At 42.0% G+C, this 23,657-nt stretch overlaps 1 protein-coding gene across 6 annotated transcripts in view; it reads left to right on the plus strand.

Annotated features, from left to right (window-relative positions):
- Positions 1–882: 882 nt before the first annotated feature.
- SMAD2 (SMAD family member 2) overlaps positions 883–23,657 on the plus strand; it is an 85,143-nt gene continuing 62,368 nt past the window's right edge. For 2 of the 6 annotated variants that reach the window (XM_039228813.1, XM_039228818.1), the window contains exons 1-2: positions 1,171–1,245; positions 1,522–1,607. The gene's annotated coding sequence lies outside the window, so the exon portion shown is untranslated. Of the gene's footprint in view, positions 1,246–1,351; positions 1,608–23,657 lie in introns of those variants that run through there. The other 4 variants (XM_039228814.1, XM_039228816.1, XM_039228817.1 and 1 more) reach the window with 4 other exon arrangements.

Below are 23,657 nucleotides of genomic sequence, written 5' to 3' on the forward strand. Positions count from 1 at the left end.
TGCGAAGTTGGGGCCTAAAAACATCGACTCATCAGTGGAGAATTGAAGAGGAAGGTAAGATAACCCAGCAATTAAGGGGCGTCGTGCTACGCGCTTATCTTTGAGATTTCGCGAGGACCTTTCAGATCATGCATTACTAGCACCATTTTTAACGAAGACCAGCAAGATTCCTGTTCTACTTAAATACACCTGGTATCCCTTACCCTGCTCCTAAAGCCCGTAAATTCCCTGGCTAGGGCTTATTTACATCTCGGACCCCGCCCCGTTCACCACCACGAGGACCCCGCCCACTCACTCGCCTCCTGGAGGGCCCAAGGTGGGTCGGGTCCCCGGGTTTCTGCGGACCCCTCTTCTGCCCCATCTCTTTCCGTCCCCACGGCGGACCCCCCCCCCCCCCGCCCGCCAAGGGATGAGCACGTGTCCACTCCCGGCTTGAGTACGGAAGGTGGACTAGGCGGTGGCCCCCACAGGCCCCACCCAATGGCGCTGGCAGGAGACCGGGGAGGGGCCCCGGGCCGAGGCGATGAGGGACGGATGGTCGGCAGCGCGGCGCGTTACGTGCCTTCCCTTCACCTGCTCCTTATCCCTCCCCTCCCCTTCTCTTCCCAGAGCCTCGTGGGAGCGCGCCCGAGACGTAGTCAACCGAAACCGCGGGCGTCCCACCCCGCCTCGTCCTCGACCGCCCGGCAGCCCTCCCGCCCGGCCGCGCCTCGCCTCACGCTCTACGGGGGAGGCGGGACCAATCAGAGAGCGACGTCTCCCTTCCGATTCGAGGCCCCCGACGCGCGGCTCACACCCCGAGCACCGCGCGCGCTGATTGGCTGCGCGCGCCGCCGGTCCGGCCGGGAGGGCGGGGCGGCCAAAGGGAAAGAAGGTGGGGAGGTAGTGGCCCGCGACTCTCCGAACCCCGCTCGCGCCCCGACCCTTCCCGGGCGCTCGGCCTCCTTCCTTCCCTCCTCCGCTCGCCCCGTCTTCCGTGCGCGCCGAGCGCTGCGCTCGGCCGGCGTGCCTCGCGCCCTAACGGGCGGCCGGGGGCGCCAATCAGCGGGCGGCAGGGTGCCAGCCCCGGGGCTGCGCCGGCGAATCGGCGGGTCTCGCGGCCCGGGGTGGGAGGCGGGTCTACCGCGCGGCCGCGGCGGCGGAGCAGCTCTCAGCCAGCAGCCAGCGAGCGCCGAGCGAGCCGCTCGGAGGTGGGTGCGCCGCGCCGCTGCGGCCGGCGGCTGAGGGCGCAGGGCGGAAGCGGAGGTGGGCCGGCGGGCGCGGCGGGGGAGGGCCGGGCTGTCCGGGCGGCCCGAGGGGTGGGGGGATGCGGGCGGGCGCGCGCCTGAGGGGAGGAGGGGCGGCGGCGGGACGCGCGTCCCCATCCCCTCTCTCCGGCGGGCGGGCGGTGACCGAGCCCGCGCCCCCTCCCCGCGCGCCGGGCCGCGGGCCGGGCAGTGGTTGGGGGGCGGGGCGGGCGGGGCGGCCGCGAGAGTGTTTTCAGTTCCGCCTCCAATCGCCCCTTCCCCTCTCCCCTCCCAGCCCCTCATCCCATTCGGAAGAGGAAGGAACAAAAGGTCTCGGACCCCCGGCTCTGACGGGGCGGGACCCGGAGCCTCGGCGCGCAGGTAAAGCGGCGGTGCCCGGCGGGCCCTCGGGGCTAGGGGTGTGTTTGTGTCGGGCTCGGGTCGGCGGGGCTTGCCGCGTCGCGTGGCCGCGGGGGCTGGGGTGTGGCGGGGCGCGGGGGCGCGGGGTCGAACGGGCCGGAGGGGAAGGGGTCGACGCTCGAGCTGCCCCTGCGGGAGCTGGGGCCGCCCGGGGCCCGTCCCCTCCGCCGTGAACGCGCTGGGTAGTTTGTGGTTCTGATTTTCAAAGCTGGAGGGGCGGAGCTCTGGTTTCGGGAGTTGTTGGCAAGCCGTGTTAGGAGCGTGCGATACTTTGCTTCCACTCCCCCCCCCCCCCCGTAACCTTTGTTAACCATTATGGTCCCGGAGTTCTGAATAGCTTGTGTGTATTCTCACAAGCACGCACACGGCTGATACTCGCCGAGATCCTTCTGCATTCACTTGTGAAAGTTACTCTGTGAGTGGAGTCTATTAGTTTTTATCACACGCCTTTCGAAAGCACGCTAATTGATTCGCGTGTTTCAAACTTGGTTTACAAATTGCAACTTTGTTTTGTTCTCTCTTGGGCGATACTGTCCTCCGGTTGGGTACTTTGGTCTTTTACTTAACCTTTTTGCGGTTATGGTTTCCTTTTGATCCCAAACAAAAGAAAAACAATACCTAGGTTGGTTATGTTGTTCCTTCCTCTTGACCTCTGAAAAGCTGAATACTACCGGTTTCTCGTCAACTAAACCTTTAGTTAGAAAAGCATCTCCAGGTAAAACGGACTTGGAAGCATTTTCCATCAGAATCGTTGTCTTGTTTGTTACAGTTTGGAGTGTCCCAAGTTTTGCTGCTTTGAACTTCTGAAATGACACTTGTAAAGTGTCTTTTACTAGATAAATGGTCACGCTGACTTAACTTGGGAATAATTACATCTTTCAAAAGTGCTCCTTGAAATTTTAATTTATAGAATTGTTCATAATTCTGTAATCTTAGTTCCTTTTCATTTTTTCTGATTTTATATGAAAATCGATCATATAAGGATCATATAAGGATTAAGTATCACCGATCGTAAGGATGTTTTTCTTTGAGCCAAATAAGATAATTAGTTTGCTGTTTGCCCTGAAAATAATTTGCTAATCGAGTTTTTACGCCCTTTAAAAAGTTTTTCTTAGATGGAAGTGTAAGTTAAACAGTTAAATGAAGTTTGAGGCGTTTTAATGTAAATACATGGATAAGTGAAGCAAATATAATAGATGGGAGAAATAATGTAGATTTCATAAATCTATACTAGTTTGAGGATTTTTTCTACATTTGCTTAAAAAAAAACCGTACTGGATTTTGGAGGAGTTTTCTCAACCAGAAGGTCACTTAGCAAACATTTGTATTAAATTTGAAAAGTAACACTGATTTTATTTTTAAAGTTACTTAAGTTTTGCCATAAAATTAGTCGTGGTAATAAATAAGAATATTTTGAGTCCAAGTGCCCACTTAGTACCTTTAATGTTAAAATTGAGCTTAAAGTAGTTCATTGGCAAGTTTTAATCAGTGTGATTGGAAACCTCCATTTCTGGGCTTGTTTGGTAAGAAATTGCTCTCAGAGCTTTGCTTTTATGCTTTGTAGTTGTGTCTTCTAAAGTGATTTCACATTGTAGGTGTTCAGCAAAAGTTTGGTTTTTCATGGTTGTAACTTGTGCCTAGCTGAAAGTGATCAAATCTCTACATGACCTGTAAGGTTCGTGTAATAATAGTCTTGTGAGAAACCATGCAGGGTAATTTCCTGTTGTTTGTGGCTTGTCAGGCTGGGTATGTGTTTTAACTAAGTAGTTGGGGTTGGTTTTGTATATATCAGCAGTCACTCTTTAATAGGAATAAAGGTTATTCTTCAAGATGGCAAAAGGCCTCCTTTTCATTTTCATATTGTAAATATTAGAATCCTATTATTATAATGTTCACGTTGAGGAGAGAGATATGGCCGCATAGCCTGCTGATCAAACACCGGTTTATTAAGTTTTTATATTTAGGTGATATTTTCAGTTTTCGCTTTTATAAACGTCTGAATGCCCTCCTTAGTTATTCTTTTGGTTTTGTACTTTAGGACTCCAACAGCCTTGTTTTAGAGCAGCTTTTTTTTTTTTTTATACAGGTGTTTTTGTAATGCTTATAAAAGCTGTATTTAGTGCAGTCTGGCAGATGGGGGCTCATTCATGTTCTTGGGACGAGAGAGTCATTTTTAAAGGATGGAGAGGGGCATGTCTTTTAGATCCCTTGTCTTTTGGTGGGAGGAGAGGAACCATTGTTAAGCTTTTAGTTTTTTGGGTTTTTTTGCAAGATGAAAGTTGTTTTCCACTAAGTGGTGCAAGGGTATGTTAGAAGTGAGAAATAAATCCAAAGATTTCAAAACCAGTTCAGGAGAGATTATACATCTATTCAACAAATAACTTGTATTTATTGAACAAGTAGCATTTATTCAACAAGTAAAATAGGCTTTGCTGAGTGGCAGGCCTTGGACTCGGCAATAAAGTATCTAACAGGGAACAACTATCCTGTCATTCCTTAATGGAATTTAAAAAAGTAGAAACTCCTTCTGTCTCCTGCCTTGTGCTCCAGTCTTTATTTTTTTATTTATTTAAAAAAATTTTTTAAATGTTTATTTTTGAGAGAGAGAGAGAGAGGTGGGGAGGAGGGGCAGAGAGAGGGAGACACAGTTTGAAGCAGGCACCAGGCCCTGAGCTGTCAGCACAGAACCCGATGCAGGGCTGCAACTCACAAACTGTGAGATCATGACCTGAGCCGAAGTCGGACGCTTAACCAAGTGAGCCACCCAGGTGCCCCGTCCTCCAGTCTTTAGACTAAGAAAATCACTTTATTGTACAAATTGAGGGAGCTGCTGATGTGTTACTGAGCAGGTCCCTAAAGTATGCCAGCATTGCATACTTTACTGTAGAGGACGTCAGGTTGTTAACTGTAGCGTCACCGGGAACAGTCTGTATTTTGTGGGGATGTGGCCAGTGTTTCAGAAACACGTTTGCTGCTGAACAGGTCAACACTTGTAGAGCTAAACATCATTTGGCTTTAGTTTGACTATCTACTGCCCTTTAGTTATAGAAACTGGCTGGAGAAAGAAAGCAAACCTGCACGTTCCGGAAAGAAAGCAGACACGTTCCAGTGAAAAAAATTGGAAATAAAGTGCAAAGACAATGACCTACATGGAGAATAAGGATTGGGCTGCAGTCTCAAGTAGTGGAATGGCCAGGGGTTGTGGTGTCAGAGAGACAGACACTAATAGTTGGTTTCTTGGTTACTATGTTGGGCAAATTGCTTAACTCCTAAGCCTTGTTTTTCTGACTGAAAACGGCAGTAATGATACCTGTCTCTTCAGGTTATTACGAGGATTCAGTGATTGTGGTTGAAGTACCTAGAACATTGCCGCAGATGTAGGGGTCTCCCAGATGATCTCTAGCTCTCTTCTGGTTGTAGCTTTCTTTTTCTTTCTTTTTTTTTTTTTTTTAAGTTTATATATTTTGAGAAAAGCGAGTGAGCACAGGTTGGGTAGGAGCAGAAAGAGGGAATTCCAAGCAGTTTCCACACAAATAGCGCAGAGCCTGATGTGGGCTTGAGCTCATGAACCCTGGGATCATGACCTGAGCTGAGATCAAGATTTGGGCCCTTAACCAACTGAGCCACCCAGGCGCCATGTATTCTAGTTGTAGCTTTCAGTGGTTCTCTTTCTAATCCCGATATTGCCTACACTCTTAATTCTCAACCTATTGTAAAATGCATTTCAGAAGCAAACACCAAGCAAAGAAGGTCTGGGGCAGCCAAGCTGACTTAAGTCCATACCTAAAGTTCTAGTGATAGGAGAGCCATTGAGACCCTTAATCAGAACCTGTTGGCATTTATTTCAGATGTTTCTAACAAAGTTATCTAGCTTCTAAACCCATAGTAGATTAGAAACAAGTAATCGTGGGTAATGTGGGAGGTTAAGAGGAGTGAATTTGGGGGTGGGGTAGGAGGATGGGGAACTGTTAGCCTGTGTCTGTCTCAAAAGAAAAAAACAGATAACAGCCTGGTGAGCATAATAGAGATAATCTATAAGACACAGAACAAATATTCAGAGCCTAACTAGCATGTCTGGGACCATTCAGTGCAGGACCGGACCCGAAAGCATAGTAATGAATGTTCATCAATTAGCTTAAGCCATGTTTGGGAAAATCTTTTTAAGAGTGCAGTAATCTGTATAGTATACTTCAGATTGTTCTTAAAGGGGTAGAATAAGCCGTAGGGCATGGCTTATTTCATGAGACATCCACAGTACCTACTATGACCAAGATGTTTTTGATTTGTTTTGCCATTTAGAGCACCACTGTTCAGACTGAGAAGCCTTTCATGCGAGGCCAGTAGTAAAGAAAGGTGATCTGAGTTCTGTAGCACCCCATGCCACCCCTTTTCTTAGAGTAGGTCATTCCTTGTCAGTCTGCGGGGGTGTCAGGTAAAATGTTTCACTGAGACTAAAGAGTGTGCTAGAGATTTCTAGGACTGAATAAGTACTGACAGTTGGCTAGCCTGTCTGTTGCCTCTTATGTGTGACTCTGACCCAGTATTTAGCCTTAATATTTTTTTTAGATTATTCTCCTTCCTACCTAGAGAGTTACTTTCCAAATTATCTATTCTATTCAGTGTTAATTGGTGATCTTGTAACACTTAGCCTTAGTTTTTTGTTTGTTTGTTTTATCAGTAGTACACAAGTAATTCAGTCTTACTCATTTAAAAATGCAGTTTGAGGCTTATTGCTTGTCTCAGATCAATTTTGATCATTACTCCAGATTGTTATAATTGCGATGTATTCAATTAGGACATATTTCAGTGCTGATTCTAGCTAGACACGTCAAGGATAGCTCTCAGCTTCAGTTTCAGTGATTTCATGTGCAGAGAATATAATTTTGCCATGCTGGATGGATTTAGACACTGCCTTTGATTTGGCCAGATAGCCAGAACTATTAAGCTAATTCTGTGACTTACCCGCCTTACATTCTAGAGTGTACAGGTTCCTCTTAGATGGAACTCAGCCACAGTGGTGGGACTGGTGCCTGGTAATTTACATCTCTTGAGTTTGTGTTGTTTTTTTTTTTTTTAGTGTTTTTATGTATTTTTGAGACAGAGATCAAGCATGAGTGGGGAAAGGGCAGAGAGAGAGAGGGAGACACAGAATTGGAAGCAGGCTCCAGGCTCTGAGCTGTCAGCACAGAGCCTGATGTGGGGCTCGAACTCATGGACCATGAGATCATAACCTGAGCCGAAGTCAGACGCCCAGCCGACTGAGCCACCCAGGCACTGCTAGTTTGTGTTCTTAAGAAAAGAAATCCTATAATGAGTGACTTTAATCCCATTAAAATTTGTGAGTTTATTTCATAGTAATATGAAATGGTCACTAATTCTTCTAGGTAGTCCTGTAATTTTTCTTTTTCTTTCCTTTTTGGCTTGAGGACAAGAGCAGTGGAAAGTAAGTGTAGACCTCATTTGCTGTCTGTTCAGTACATGTGTCCAGTTTGCATCTGAAAACCTGCATTTCCATAAATCTGGTGTCCTACTCCTAACTCACTTACATTTTAGGAGGAGGGCATCGTTTCAGGCTTAATGTATTCATTTAGTATGGAAGAATAATCTTGCGGGGAGCCATTGGAAGTCCATCAAGTTCATTACCTTGATTCAAAAGAGATACCATCTGAGCAAGTAACATGGGAAATCTGTGATTTTGTAATTTGCCTGTGTTTAAGGTGAAGTACAGTTTCATATGCTACTTCAGCTCTTCCAAAAATTCTGTAAAGAGATAATGGTTAAACTTTGTAAATATTAAGGAAATGCTCTATTTAAATCCTGTCCTTCCTTACAAAATATGGGGCAGTGAATCTGATGTGCAAAGTTCACAGAATAAACTGATAAATGCTACAATGGAAGCAGGGCCCGTGAGCTTTCTCCCTTGATTTGAATGAACTATGGAAACTTTTTTGTTGACTAAAGATGTTCTATCTGTGGCAGTGAATGCAAATTTTCCATGCTTAGACCAACCTTTTACTTCACAGAGAGCTGGTTAGGCAGTAGTTCATGTAAGCTGGCCATTTAAACTTTTATTTATAAAATGTTTCTAAGTATCAGAGGGTTCAGTTTTGGTCTGAGGTTTGTACCTTGTTTCTGCTTGAAGCCAGTAGTTTTCAGACTTAATGTGCACCACCCCCTGTCCCCCATGTGCACAACAGCAACCAGAAGGCACAAAACATTATGCAGAGTCTCAAAATGTTAGGGGGATGGGCGGTTGCAGAAGCCCTGCTTGCTCAGTTGTCCTCTCCCCAGGGAAACCCTGAGCACTGAGATCGTGGAGAAAAACCTTGGCTTTAGACCAGAACTAATATGGTGGACACTAGCCACAGGTGGCTACCTAGCACTTGAACTATGACAGCCATAACTGAGGAAGTAAATGTTAACTTTAATTTTAATAGAAAGTTCTGTTGAATATCCCTGCTCTAGACTTCGCTTTGATTGCACTTTCACACCCTGAGGACTGTACCCACTTGATGTGGCTGTAAGTGGCTGCTTCAGCTGAAGGTCAAGACAGACTCTGGGAGTTGGAAGGGCAGTTGGAGTATGACTGTTTGTGCCCATTTGAGTCCAGGCCTGTGTGGTCTTCTAATAATATTTGGATGCTTTTTTTTTTTAAATATCATCTGGGAATGATAAACCAGTGTGTAATTCTATGTTTACAAGCTGATTATAGACATATAGGTTCCATACAACTTTTTCAAGGAGAAAGGAACAGAACTCCAAGAATAGGTAGTCTCTTTCCACAGTAGTCTCTGTGTAATGTGGCCTTTCCTTGAGCTAATGACCTACTTTCAGGGTTAAATTCATGCTCTCACTTTAGGTTTTAACAGTCCATTAAATTGAATACATGAATGTTTTCTCTTTGCTTTAATGTAAGAGACGCTTATCGTTCACCAGTGGGGTCACCTTTTATTTCCAAGAGCACGGCCTTTCCTTACTGGCTCACAACTTTGGAAAAGGGCATAGTTACAGTGAGAATTGAGAAAGCTGTCTTTCAGTTAGTTGTTATCTATCTTTTTAGTTTCTTAATGTTTTCTGTTCTCATTTCTTTGACTAAAACCGTTATCAAAATCCGGGTCATTAAATGTTTGTTTTGTTTTGTTTTTGGTCTACCTGTGTAGTACATGTTTGAACATGGGTTGCCGAAAGTCTAATGGCAATTTTATACTCTTTCTAGAAGGACCTTAGGTGTTTGAGACAGTACCATCACATTGCAAATATTTTATGTTGAAATATCTAACTTGACTTTCTTTTGAAATAAAAATTCATATAGGTATTTGGGGAATATTTTGTATTATAATTTGAAGATATTTGAAAACTACATTTGCTTTCTATATTTAATCACTTCCTTTGTTCTAGACTTGCACCTTGTGAAACGTTTTTTTTTTGCCACTCTTTCATATTCTGCTTCCTACTCCGCTTTCAGAAGTTACCAGTGAATTCTGAACAGCCAAGTTTAGCAGTCTTTTTCAGTTATCATACTACTTTTTTCCAGTGTTTGCCATTACTGACTAAACTCTTCTTTACCTAGATTTCTTAACATCCCACAGACATGCCAAAGCAGACACAGATTAGGCCCGTTCTACTTGCTATAAATGTTGAATACAATGTAAGACTTTTCCTTAGGTATATATATATTTTTTCTCTTATGTGTATAGTTGATCTAGAGAGGGAGGGGAGAAAGGAACAGAGGAGAGGGAGAGAAGTGTTCTCAAGTACCAGAAACTTGGAAATCAGTCAGTGTTCAGGAAAAGCTGGCTTTGGGGAACTTACTAGTTAAAGAATCCAGTTGCTAGGGATGAAGTTGTAATGATATGACTCTGGGAACTATATGTTGTGTGTGTGTGTGTGTGTGTGTAAGTGTGTGTAAAAACTATCCCAGTATCATTAAAATATCTGGCCTGTGGGAAAAACAAGCTTCAATGCTCTCTGTGAAGGAACTAGAAAAACACTAGTCTTTATAGATGAACTCACATATCACATGAAGGCCAAACATGGTAAATAAAAAGCAGATACCAGCTAGAAGTAGAATGAGGGGCTTTTAAAATAGGTAATACATTATTGCCATTCAAAATTCAAAAGGTACAAAAGGATATATGGTAAAGTCTCCTTCCGAGCCTACCCCTTGCCACCCAGTTGCTTTTCCAAAGACTAGTAACATTACTAGGTTTTTGTGTAATATTCTAGAAGTTTTGTACATATATTACTTTTAGTACAAATGGTTATGTATTTTATATAATCACTTGTAGATTATTCCATGTCAGTACATAATGAGTGCCCGTTTACTTTTGGTTTTACAGTATTATTTTGTATGGGTGCCTATGTATTTGACCAGTCCTCTGTTGATGGACATTTAGGTTATTTCCAGTCTTGTGGTCTTAACAACAGTGTTGCAACAAATAAACTTAGTTTATTCATCATTCTACACATACATGAGGTAGGTTTCTAGAAGTAGGTCAAAGGATATTTACATTTATGTATGTATTCTATGGAATGGACTTTATTTTTGAGTAGGTAATGCATGAATATGGTACAAAATTCAACAGAAACAAAATAGTAAATAATGAAAAGTCACCCTTGGATCTCCCACCTCCTGCTCCCCAGTTCCACTTTCCAGAAATGGAGCCATTGGTTGGAGCTGCTTTGTTGTGTATCCTTCTGGAACTAATCATGTGTGGTTACTGAGCCCTCAAAATACGGTGAGTCAGAATTGAGATGGGCTGCAAGTGGAAACTACACAGGAGGTTTATAACATTTAGAACAAAAATTAGATATAGAGTATCTTAATTTTTAGTACTGATAGTGCATTGAGATAGTAATTTTGGATATAGTGGCATTAATTATTCAATTTAAATGATTAATTTTACATTTTTACTTTTGTTTTTTAATGTGGGGAGTAGAAAATTTACAGTTATATGTGGATTGCATCCTATTTCTGTTGGGGAGCACTGGTCTAAAATTCCACGTGTATACAGACATGTATGACTATATGAGAATTTCTCTGGCAGTTTTTTTTTCTTTTGCATTGTAGTCTATGGGAGCAGAAATCTGTTAAGGTGATGGTTAAAAGAGAGGTATCACGTGATTCTTTGCTGTATCATTTACTCTTAACCATTTACCATGATCATTGTGGGTCTCATCAGTGAAAGGCCTGCTTCCATTGACTTTTATGATGTCTGTGCACTTTGGAGAGAAGCCTGGCATTATTCTTGGCTATGTTTTTGAATTTGCTCCAATTGCATTGGTTGCCTGTACACCTAGGACACAGTAGTCATCCTGGGATCTCTCTTCATTCTTGGTTATCTTATGAGGTTTTTTCCTTCCTTCACGTTTTTTCTTTGTTAGATCTCTTATTTTGGCTCTCCTTCCTTTTGATGAGACATATCCTTCAAGACTTTCCTTGAGAGAGGAATGTGTTGGGTAAATATCTGGAGATGTGACATGCCTGAATATACCTTTATTCTACCCTGGTTTGGTAATAGAATTCTGGGTTGAAAGTAATTTTCCCCCCAGAATTATGAAGCTGTTGCTCTGTTGACCTCACTTAGACACTGTTACTCTTGAGAAAACCAAAGCTATTCTGATTCTTTTCTAAATAACCTGCTGTTTCTCCCAGGAGACTAGGCTTTTCTTTGTCTTTAGCATTCTGAAGTTTCACAGCCACCAACCTGGAAGTGGGTATGTTTTCTTCTCTTTTCCTGAGGTCTTGATTGGCCCTTTAGATCTGGAAACTCCGTCTTTTGGTTCAGGGACTATTTCTTGATTTCTTTGATTAACCCCTGCCCTGCCATTATTTCTGATGTCCTCTTTGGACCTTCTGAATTAGTCCTTCAGTTCTCTTCACTTTTTCTGCTATTTTCCATCCTACTGTTTTACTTTCTAGGTTCCCTCTACCTTACTTCCAACCCTTCTTTTGATGCCTGCCCCCTTCTCCCCTTTCTACTATCAAGAACTATCTAGCTATCCAAAGCTATTCTTTTATTTCTTGAATGTTCCTTTTGTAAAGCATGCTGCTCTTGCTTTAGGGTTTCTCTGTCTTCTTTCATTTCTCTAGCTATGTTGATTTTTACAATGATTTCTCTGTAGGTCTCACATTTCTTGAGTTGCATTTTTAGGTCTGGGCCATTGTTTCCCCAGATAATGAGAGTCATCCTTGACAACAAATGTAAGGGTCCAGAAGGCTGATTGGAAACTGAGCCTGTGGGGGAGGCTTGTCTCCTTTCAGTTTCAGTGTAGAGTAATCTGTGTGAGCTGTTTGTTGGTAAACTCTCAGTATTAGTATCTGTACGTCTTTTCTCCTTGGTTGGGTCAGGTACCCCAGAGAAGAGTCTTGGTCTGACTAAATGGGTAAAGGTCTGGCTGCTAGTGTTTTGGGAGCCAGAAACCCAGTGGAGGAACGGTCTGGGAGTCTGCATTCAGCATGCAATGTAGTCATGTTCATTTACTCCTCTCTCTTCCTCATGATCCCCAGGCGATCTCCATCTCCTAGTCCAGTGTGACTGTTTTACTTTCTGCTGAGAATAAACATTGAGCCTTCTGGAGAGGGAGAGGAACAGGTACCCAGTGACATAGCTGAGGACAGGATATAATTGCTTCCCAGATATCTCTCACCCAATCCTGCCTCTTTCGTCTCCTCCTCTCTTAGCCCTCAATTTTTGCTGTAACTCGTGCTGTCTTTTACTTAACCCATTGAGGATTCTGCTGTGAAAAGCAGGATGCTTCCCCATACCTCACTTAGAGTTAGTCTCTGATCTGTTCACAGTGACAAACATCCATTCATTTTCCAGTTGTCAACATTTTACTTGTTTGTTTGTTTTTTTTAACCCTTCTCTATTTGCACGAGATTGTCTTTTTCTAATTCCTTGATTGTGGTTTTTTAATAGGCTGCTGTTTTCACCTGGAACCTACTGATGAAAGTTTTCCATTAAAATGTTTAAGGGTAACCTCCCCCCTCCCCAAAGAATTGGAATTGAATGTGTGACACCAAATAAGGGTGAGGGAGTGGAAATGAAGGAATTTGATCATTCTAACAGAAGGCAGAAAAGGAGGAAAAAGCAAAGAAGATGCAGAAGAATTAGAAAACACAAAACAAGGTGATAGAAAATTGGCCCAAGTATTCTCATAAAGCTTGCTGGTTAAAGGAGAATGACAACTTAAAAGAGAAAAAAGAAACTCAATTAAATGCTTTTTATTAGTAGATACACCTAAAAGTATGATAACATAGTTTCAAAGTAAAGGAGTAAAAAATACACACGCGGCATTAGAATTTATGTCTTAATCCATTTTGGGGTGTTGTAACAGAATTCCATAGTCTTAGGTGGCTTATAAAAACAAATTTATTTCTCACAGATCTGGAGGCTTGAAGTCCAAGTTTAGGGCACCAGCACATTTGGTGTCTGGTGGGGATCTGCTTCCTACTTCATAGACCGTTGTCTTTGCTCTACTCTCATATGGTGCAAGGGGAGAAAGGGGAGTCCTAGGGTTTCTTTTACAAGGGCACTAATCGCATTACTGAGGAAATATTTGTTAGTAAAGACCTAGAGATTAATGAGCTAACTATACAGTGTGATGGGTTAGAAAAAGGAAGGAAATAAAGTTGAGAAACATTAATGGGGAAAAAAAAGTTATAATCGGATCAACTGAACCAAAGGTGCCAAGTTGAAAAGAATACGTTTGCCAAGACTGATAGAGGAGGGAAAAAAAGGCACAAATGCATTAGAAATCAAAAGGGATATTACTACAGACAAATTGAGATTTTAAATCTGAGAGCACTGTGAACAGCTTTTTGCCTTTAAATTTGAAAACGATGCACAATTCCTTGTAAAGTAAATTACTAAAATTGGCTGAAGAATAAGAAACTTGACTAGATTATAATTTTAAAACTTAAATTAGACAACTACCTACACCAAAATAAAATTAAATAAAAACCCCAAACCAAGAAACCAAACCCCAAGTGAAACCCCAGATGGGCAAGTTGTATGGAACATACGAAGAATCAGTGATTCTGGTTTTATACAGAATGTTATAGGAAATAACAGAAAACACAACTTTGTTAGGCTACTGTAATGTTGATACCCTTGGTTGGACAGATGTACGAGGCAAAGGGAATAATAGGCCACATCTCGCTAATGAACATGGCAATAAAAATGTTAGGTAAAATATTAGTATTTGCTTACAACAAAAAACCATAGTTAGGGTATGTTTCAGGAATGTAAAGATGATTAAACATAAGAAATCCCATAAATGAAATCACAGCAAAGGAGAAAAGCCAAATGATAATCTTGATGGGTGAAGGGGAAAATAGCGTGTGATTAAATTCTGTACTCATTCTTAGAAAACTAGGAGTATGAGAGAACTTACTTAATTTGAGCAAAGGGCATGGTTAAAAAAACAGACACAGAAGTGTACCTATGACATGATTCCAATTATATGAATTTCTAGAACAGGTAAAATTACTTTGATAGAAATCAGTTGGTAACGGGTGAGGAGGGTAGATTGAAAAGGGACACAAGAACCAACTTGACAATAAAGTATTTGTAAAAAAAGGAATGTTCTATATCTTGATTGGGATGATGGTTATGTGGATGTATACATTTATCAGAACTCCTCAAACTATACCTTTAGCACCTGTGCATTTTATTGTATATAAACTAAGCCTCAATAAAGTTGATTTTTAAACAGTTAATACATAAATACCTGCATTTCTGTATACCATCAACAATTTAAATTTTAAAAAGTCACCCTTTAAAATGGCAACATAGACTACAAAATACCTAGGAAAAGATAAAGCCGGGGCACCTGGGTGGCTCAATCGGTGAAGCGTCCGACTTCAGCTCAGGTCATGATCTCACGGTTCGTGGGCTCGGGCCCCGTGTCGGGCTCTGTGCCTACAGCTAGCTCAGAGCCTGGAGCCTGCTTCAGATTCTGTATCTCCTCGTCTCTCTCTGACCCTCCCCTGCTCACGCTGTCTCTCTCTCAGAAGTAAATAAGAAAAACATTAAAAAAAAAAAAAAAAAAAGGATAAGGCCAAAATGTATAGGACCTTAATGGAGAAAATTTTAAGGCTCATATAATTATAGGGAGATCTATATACTTGTGTTTATGAATAGAAGACAGTATTGTATATGTCAGTTTTCTTTCTCTTGTATATTTGGTGTCATTCCAGTTAAAATCCCAGGAGGTAAAAGAATTCACTTTCTCAGATATCAAGACATACTTTCACTTTAGTAGTTAAGACATAATGGTATTTGCCTTAATATAGATTAATGGAAGAAAAAAGAAAACCCAGAAATACAAGTAGCATTGTATTTGCTAGGGAAGGTTCAGTAGATGGTACTGTGGTATACTTAGTTATCTTTGTTGGAGTGGGAAGATCCCAACCTCACAACATACACACAAATATGAAAAGCAAAACTTTAGACCTTATGAGCTTTAAAAGATGACCACATATGGAGGGATTTTTAAGAAGATATCCACGTAGGGGCACCTGGGTGGCTCAGTTGTTTGAGCATCCGACTTCAGCTCAAGTTATGATCTTGTGGTTCCTGAGTTCAAGTCCTATTTTGGGCTCTGTGTTTGGCAGCTCAGAGCCTGGAGCCTACTTTGGATTCTGTGTCTCCCTCCCTCTCTGCCCTTCCCCTGCTTGCACTCTGTCTCTCTCTCTCAAAATAAATGTTTTTTTAAAAAAACATTAAAAAAAGACACCCATGTATACATAATATTTAAAATACTGATTAAATTTGAGCACATTAAAGTGAAATCTTCATATAAAGAGCCATCAAAAGTCACTTGCTGGGTGAAGATACATGGCAAGTGTAATTAACAAAAGGTTATTATCCAGAATATATAAATAAATCCTGTGATTTACGAAAAATTGGTGACTCTGAACAAATGATTCAAAGGAATTGAATCCTGAAAAGTCAATAAACATGAAAATATCCTCAGACTCCTTAGTAGTCAGGGAAGTGCAAAACATCAGCAGTCCTCCGTGTCACACCCATCCTTTTGGCAAAGGTTCCAGGCGACTAAATAATGTCAAATGTTGGTGACGTGGGGCCAAACAAGCATTCCTACTTCCCTGGTGGGAATGACAGTGGCTAGAGCCATGCTGACAGTATTTGTAGAGTCTGTGTGCAGGCCCTGCTCTGCAGCCTTTCTACTTGGCATATGGCCGAAGGTAGTGGCTTTCATATGTTTTTTACAGACCCTCTTGGAAAATATATTTTACATGTGATAAAAACAATTACAATTTTAAAATAATTAAGTGTACTGTTTTCTATTTTTTCCTTTTCTATTTATATTCTTAAGTTTTGTCTATTTTTTCTTTCGCTTTTTAAAAGGAATTTTTCAGAACCAACTAAATTGATTTCACATTCACCAATGGTCCACGACACTCAATTTAGAGAAATGGCAGAGGATAACATACAGTAAAATGTTTTAATTGAGAGAGACTGTTATGGTGTACAATGTATTTCTCACTGCAGGTCTTCTTTTTTGATCAAAAAGTTTGCAAGTTTCTGCCCTTGATCAGCTCTCCCGTACATGTAAGAAGGTAGACATCAGACTGCTCCTGGCAGCTTGTGAGAACGGAGAATGGGAAATCATCTAAATAGGAATCAAAAGGAGAATGGACAGTGAGCTGTAACAGTGACACAATGCCATGCTGTATGACAGCTGAAATGAATGAGCTAGAGTTCAGGATTACATATCAGTGTGGATAGTGACAGTGGAAAAAGCAAAGTGGCACAAACTGTATTAATGTGTCATAAAGTTTATAAAATGTGCAAACATTTATATTATAGGTACAATGTGGACCCAAACCATTTAAGTGACGATGGGGCAAAATCAGGGTGATGATTATGTCTGAGAAGTAAGGAGGAGGGGACGGGAGTGAAAGGCAAACATGGGGGACTTGAGCTATAGCCCTCTATCGTGTCTCATTTCTTCTCTCTGATCAAAATACCACAGAGTGCTAAGAGTTGACAGAGCTGGGTGGGAGACCCAAGGGTGTTTCCATATTTTTTTTGGTATGATTGAAATATTTAATTTTTTTAAGATAAACACCCATTTGCAATAAAACCCAAGATACTTGGAAGAATAAACCAATTCAACAAGATGTGTGAAACCTTTCGGGAGAAAATTCTACGACTTACTGATGGATAATAAGTCCAAAATAAATAGAAATATCTCATTTGCATAAGTAGGGTTACTCAGTATTATCAATATGTTGGTTCTCCACAAATTGATGTAAATTCATTGCACTTGTAATCACAATCCTATGGGGTTTTGGTGGGACTTCACAAACTAAAGATAACTAATGTGAAAAATGAGGAGAGAGGGACTCACCCTGCAGATGATTGGCTTGCTAGCGAGCAGTAGTAAATACAATTTTGTGATTCTGGTGTAGGTGAGAACAAGCACAATAAATAGAATACGACGCCTGCAGTCAGATGTTGGTTTCTAGGGATGAACTAATAAATGGCCCTGCTAAAGTAGGCTGTCCCTACAGGAGATGTTTGGTCATTATCTCATGCCTTAACCGAAAGCAAAGTCTTGGTATGTTAGAAACCTAAATGTGAAAGGCAATACTTAAACGTCCAGAAGAATATCTAGAGAGGAATATCTTTACAGCATCAGGGGCCTTCGTGCCTCAGATCCCTCATTTGTGAATAATGGTACCTGCCTCACTGGATGCTTAGGAGCATTGAGTTAATGCTTACCTGATTCTGAGACTAACATGCTGTGTCATAGAGTAATAAGCACCCAGTGCTTAGGGGCAGAAAGGGATAACTTTAGAAAGAAGCAAAGTGTGTCCTAAAAGAGTCTAACATAAAAATTTGTGTCCTCTAAGAGACAGTATAAGAAAATCAGAAAACATTCTGAGGATTTGGGTTTTTTTAAAAAGACTTATTAAGTGATCGGGTTTCTATTAGAATAAAAACAATAAGCAAAGAACAGCACTGAAGACTCAAAGAGATGAAGTATATACAGTTGAATAAAATACATAGAGAATCCTCTTTTTGTAAAACTGTTATACAATAATTAATAACTTGAAGGCTTTATTTTTGAGTTCAGGATATTCAGACCTTTTACTTAACTAAAATTTTCCAGTGAGTAATCTTAGGATCCTAATTTTACTGATGTATCACTTGATAAGGTTTCTTATTGAGCTGTACGGATAAAGCCTTCCTATTGTAATGAATCCTGCTTTGTAAGTCTCACTTACTGCTGGAATTAGGAACAGAATTAGTATCTGAACTTGTTTGTCAGTTCTTGCAGATGTTGAAAAAACTAATTTCAGTACAGAGTTTGCTGCCGCACACTATGGTTGGAAATCTGTATATTCTGTAAATGACTCATATTTCAATAACTTGATCATAAATCTAGTTTTCTTATTCCATTTTGTCTTCAACTTGGAGCATATTGACATGGATTCCTTGTAAAAACCTAAATTCAGTCTATTAACATTTCAAGACTATTGGCTAAATATATCTTAGCTATTTAAAACATGCAACTGGTTGAAATGTATTATCAGCATTACTGAGAAATATTTTGCTGAATAATTTAAAAATTCTTCGGAGATAATTAGCCACGTGTCAGCCAGCCATGGTCACAAAGACATGACAAATGAAGGCTGTTTAACGTTCAGTGATTACCTCGTTCCAGAGTGGTCATAACTGTTATTCTAAGACACGGGGCGCTGAGATCGTGTGATTCTACTAGGCTATAGGTTCTATCAGATGACCCAGAATAGGCTTCAACTTTTCATGTATGGATTCCTAGGAAGAAAAAAAATTCAGAAGGTTTTATAGAAAACTTTTAGATTCCCAAGAATGCAACTGAACTCCGAAACGGTTCTCTCAGCAGAAGTGTAACCGACACCTGTTCCTGAGACCCTTCCTACCACCGAGAAGCCCTTTCAGTTTTGCTGATTATACCGAAGTTTAACTTTTATTCATTTTTTTAGGCTGAATTCTCACAAATGGATCAGTTGAACCAAAGGCATAGATACTTTCAGATACATTCTTGTCATATTTTGCTTCTGTCAGTTTTGTACGAGAAGCAGGGACCCCCCCATGGAAAGTAGAGTTTTGTTCTAAGGATAAAATTGGTGTGGGGCTGGACCAGCCCTGCAGAGTGCTAAGAAACCAAGCCGAGAGACTGGCTGCATCTGCTTTTCGGCAGGAACCGGTTGTCTGCCTTGCTTGGGCACACTCTTGTGCCCTTCTGTGGTCTTCTCTGCTGCCTTCTGGTCATGTGATGAGCACCCGACTTTCATAAAGGCCTTTGTAGCACTGACCCCGTAAACCGTAGCCTTCAGAGTTGCATCTCTCTCTGGGTTCCCGACAGCGGCTTGTGCGCCACTACATGCTGTTCAGTTTGGTTACTTCGTAGCAGTGCCTTTGAGTCTTCCTCTTCTGGGGAATGTCCTCATCAGGGCCGGGAACTGTGCTGGAAATGACCGAAGGAGTCTGCTCTCATCAGAGCTCTAACTTCTGCCTTCGGCTCTGTGCTCTGGGCTGGCCTTCCCCGCCCCTGTGTCCTGCCCACCACGCTGTTGCCTTGTGCCCCATATTGTAGCAATACCTACAGTTGTTGTAACTCCTGAAATGTTTCCTGTCTCTGGAAAACATGCTGGACTTGCTGCCTGATGTTCTCTCTCTCCTCTTAGGCTTCTGCTCTGGTGTCTCTTTTGTGATCCCTCTCCCTTCTAAAGTTGAATTAATCAGCGTGTGCTCTGTCCTCTAAAAAGACTATGTCACGTGGTACCGAGGTTTATACAGCTGGCTCCCCTTTAGCGTGCTTTGTGGCAGAGGAGGAATCCAGCAGAAGCCACAGGTAGGCAGGTATGTCTTTTGCTGCCTGATCGTCCCAAACATCATTACATGTGTTTGACGGAATTTTGTGTGTTTGCTTTGTTTTTCAAGCGGTCGTTTTATGTACTAGCGTGCTTATTTATGGGTAGTATATAGAGTCAACCACTGTAGACAGCTTCACCATGCTCCTCAAGTTCTCTCTGTTCTTGACTTGGCCTTACAAATCCCTGTCTCTGGGCAGAACACTTTCTCACCATTTCTGCCGTATTGCTAAAGAAAGTCACAAAATCCTGCTTATTGGCCCCCATCACATTTTTAGTGTCTAAACCACAGCGGGGCTCTCAAGAGTGCCAGGGCAGCATTGTTATGTGGTTCCAGGAGATGTCCCTAAAAAAGTGTACCTATGGGGGCGCCTGGTTGGCTCAGTTGGTTAAGCGTCCAACTTCGGCTCAGGTCATGATCTCACAGTTTGTGGGTTCAAGCCCAGCGTCCAGCTTTGTGCTGACAGCCAGCTCAGAGCCTGGAGCCTGTTTCAGATTCTGTATCTCCCTCTCTTTCTGACCCTCCCCTGCTCACGCTGTCTCTCTCTCTCTCTCTCTCCCTCCCAGAAATGAATAAAACAAAAAAAAAGTGTACCTATTCAGATACATTTATGAAATTTGGCATACTCTATGGTCTCTTCTGGGAGACCCTTGGGATAGTGTCCTGAATTGAGGCTGGGGACCTTTAGCCTCATTAATTGTTCTTCACCTTTGAGGGAATGAATAGGATGATTTATTAGGTTGTGGCCATTATTTTCTAGCAAACTGTACCAAGGCCCAAGTATCTTCAGTTGGAAGACCATTTTGAGAATGGTCTTTTGCAACTCCAAAGTCCTTTTTTGAGAATTATATTTCTTTTTCTTTTTCTTTTTTTTTAGCAATTGTATAGCTTTATTACAGCAACTTTACCACCATGCGGATTCCATGCAGTTTTCCATGGAGACAGTCCTATCACCAGAGAGTAGGCTGCTTCCTTTCCAGTCTTTATGGTTGTTTCGTTTTGTTTTTGTCTCTTGCCTCACTGGGCTGGCTAGAACACCCAGGGCTTTATTAAATAGAAGTGGCGACAGTGGACGTCCTTGTCTTACTTCCAATCATAAGGGAAAGGGATTTAACATTTCACCATTACATATGTTGCTAGCTCTAGGTTTTTCACAGATGTCCTTTTTCAGAATAAAGAACTTCCTCTTTTCCATTTCCAGTTTGCTGAGCCTTTTTACTTGTGGATGGATGTTAAATTAACATAGCCAAATGCTTTCTTTTTTCCTGCACCAGTTAGGAGAATCGTAAAGTTTTTCTCCTTTATTACTATAAGTGAGGGGCTTTATTTATTTATTCATTTATTCATTTACCCATTTTTAAGATCAAACCAGTTTTGCTCCCTTTGATAAACCCTACATTGTAATGATGTGTTACCTTTTCTGTATATATAGCTGAGGGTGACTTACTAATATGTCTTACAGATTTCCCCATCCAAGAGTAGCAGACCTTCCCTTTGTGTTAGTGCAGGGTCTTGGGTCCCCAGCCAGTTTTTTTGCTCCTGTGCTAGCATCAGATAGCTTTTTCTTCTGCTTATTTCTCAGCATCAGTGTATCCTTGTTTGGGACTGGTGGTGGCATTGCTTCCTGCCTTGTAGCACTAGACTGCGGTTCCTGTTACCAGGGGAAAGGCTTGTCGTGAGTGGTAGGTGGGCAAGGAGGTTCTGCCCCACCCCCCAACAGAACCATGGCTTTTGCTCTGCTCTTCCCCTTGAGGCATGGGCTCTTTCCTTGGGCCCTAGGTGAGGGAGGCTTTCCTGATTCTTCCCTCCTAGTTGAAGGCTTTTGTTTCATTTGAGATGCTGCCAAAGGGGAAGAGCTCTCTGCCATCTCCTGCCCCATGCCAGTCTTTCTCAAGAGATCTCAGCTGAGGCCCTTGGAGAAGAGCTTATGAATAAGGGCACAGTCCCCTTCTGTCTGGATCTTCCATGAATTTTTAACTGTCATCCTAGCTGACACTCCATCTTTATCTTTACTTCTGTCTTTAACATTCAGCCCATTGACTATGACTGTTTCCTTTGCACCTGTGGGTTGATACCTGCCATCATTGCCGATAAGTTCTTGGCCATTATCTCTTTATGTATTTTTTCTGCCCCGTTCTCTCTTTCATCTCCTTCTGGGACTCCAGTTAAACTCTAGTTAATAGACATTTGGTCTTGGATATTCAGGTTTGTTTTTTTATTTTCTCTTTGAGTTTCAATTTGGGTACTTTAGTTTGTCCTGTTTTCAAGTTCACTGTTGATTACTGTCTTTTATTAAATCCATTTAAAGAAATCTTTAATTTCTGATACTGTATTTTTCATTTCTAATGTTTCCCTGTAATCGTTTCTTTTCTAGCTTCAGTGTCTGTAATGAAGTTCTCCATTTCTTTAGTGTTTTTGTCATAGTCATTTTAGTCTGTTTCATAATCTCGACATCTGGGCCCTTTCTAATCAGATTATATAATAAGTTCATCTTTTGCCTGTGGTTTGCTATTCCCTGTATCTTGCAATTTTTTTTTAAAGTTTAGTTTTTAGAGAGAGAGCATGAGAGAGAGCTAGCGTGTGGGAGCAGAGGAGGAGGGGCAGAGAGAGAGTGGGCGAGAGAATCCCGAGCAGGCTCCTCACGGTCAGCATGGAGCTGGATGCACAGCTCCATCCCACAACTGCAAGATCATGACCTGAGCTGAAATCAGGAGTCGGATGCTTAACCAGCTGAGCCACCCAGACGCGTATCTTGTAATTTTTTGACCGAAAGCGGAATATTTATATAAAAACAGTACAGATTGAAGTAAATACTATTTACTTCCCGAAAACTGCCTGTTATTTCTCATGTTACTTTAATAGACAGTGAGGTTAAATCCATAAGTGTGTTGTTGAACTAGTTCAGGGTTTTTTCCAACTTTAGTATGCTAGTTCAAGTGTTTTGAGAGCAGGATTGAGACTTGACCTTCTGCAAGATTTGTTGTCAGAGTGTGATTTCACTTATCTCTCTGTGCTTTATATCTGAGCCTTCAGCTTTTTCGAACCTTGGGTGATTTCTCTGGTTTACAGCCCAGTTGTCTGTTCTTGTTCGTTCTGGAGTTCTTTTTGCCCTTGTCCTGCCCCAGGCTTTTGTGTGTGGCAAGATATCTCTGTGCTGGTAACACTGCCCTGGGGTTTCTCTCCGCACTCTTTCCCTTGGTAGTTCAGTGTCTGGAGTGTCTGAGTGGAAGTTTTTCTCGTAGCTCTCCTGTCCTACCTCGGCCCTTGGCAGCTGAATATCTGAAATCTTGGGGGTTGAGTTCTCTCCCTTCTGCCCCTTCTTTCCCCCTCCTTGTCAGAGGACAGATTACTTGCATTTGAGGGTATCTCTCAGCCTTCCAGGCCCGTCCCCCAGCCTTCAGCATATTTAGGCAAGCATGCAGTGAGGCCGTTGGGTGGTACAGGTTTGCTCTGTGAAATCCTTGGAATTTTTGTATGTCTTGTCAGCATATGTGTTGCTGTTAAAATTTATGAAAGGGGAGGTTGGTTTCTCCTTACCCTCCTCTGTGGTGGGGTGGCTCCTCCTTAGCCACTCCACCAGGAAGGAAATCATTTGGCAGCCTCTCTTTCATGGCTCAACACTTTCTGGAATTTAGTTCTACCTAGGTGGAACTCCTTTTTTTTTTTTTTTTTTTTAACATCCTGAGCTCTGACAGGTTCAGAAAAACCATGATTTTGTAGCCTTACCTGGCTTGTTTTGCTTGTTAAGGTGAAAATGATCATCTATTGTCATTTCTTCATCCTGATCAGAAGTGGGCCTCCTCTGAAGGAATACCTTTTACTGTAGCCTGGCAAATGCCTGATCAAGTGGGCCGCCATAATTCTAGCTGATTTCCTGTAGATGTTTCTTAGAGCTACGTTTCTAAATCTTCATTCTTCTCAAGTCTCAACTCCGATTCCATCCTCAAGTAGTAAATGATCTTGTCTCTTATTTTGAGATTAAAGCTATCTGCATTAAAAATTATGGGGCTTATGAAGAGTGTGGGGAAAGTTGTGGTAGTCGCAGAGAAAACTAAGCACATGACAAACTGAGATCTTTAACTGGAGAAAAGAAAGAGTTGTACAAAAAGGGAAA

Source organism: Hyaena hyaena, unplaced genomic scaffold (genome assembly GCF_003009895.1).
Source record: "Hyaena hyaena isolate Hyena2069 unplaced genomic scaffold, ASM300989v1 scaffold_33, whole genome shotgun sequence".
Lineage (NCBI taxonomy): Eukaryota > Metazoa > Chordata > Mammalia > Carnivora > Hyaenidae > Hyaena > Hyaena hyaena.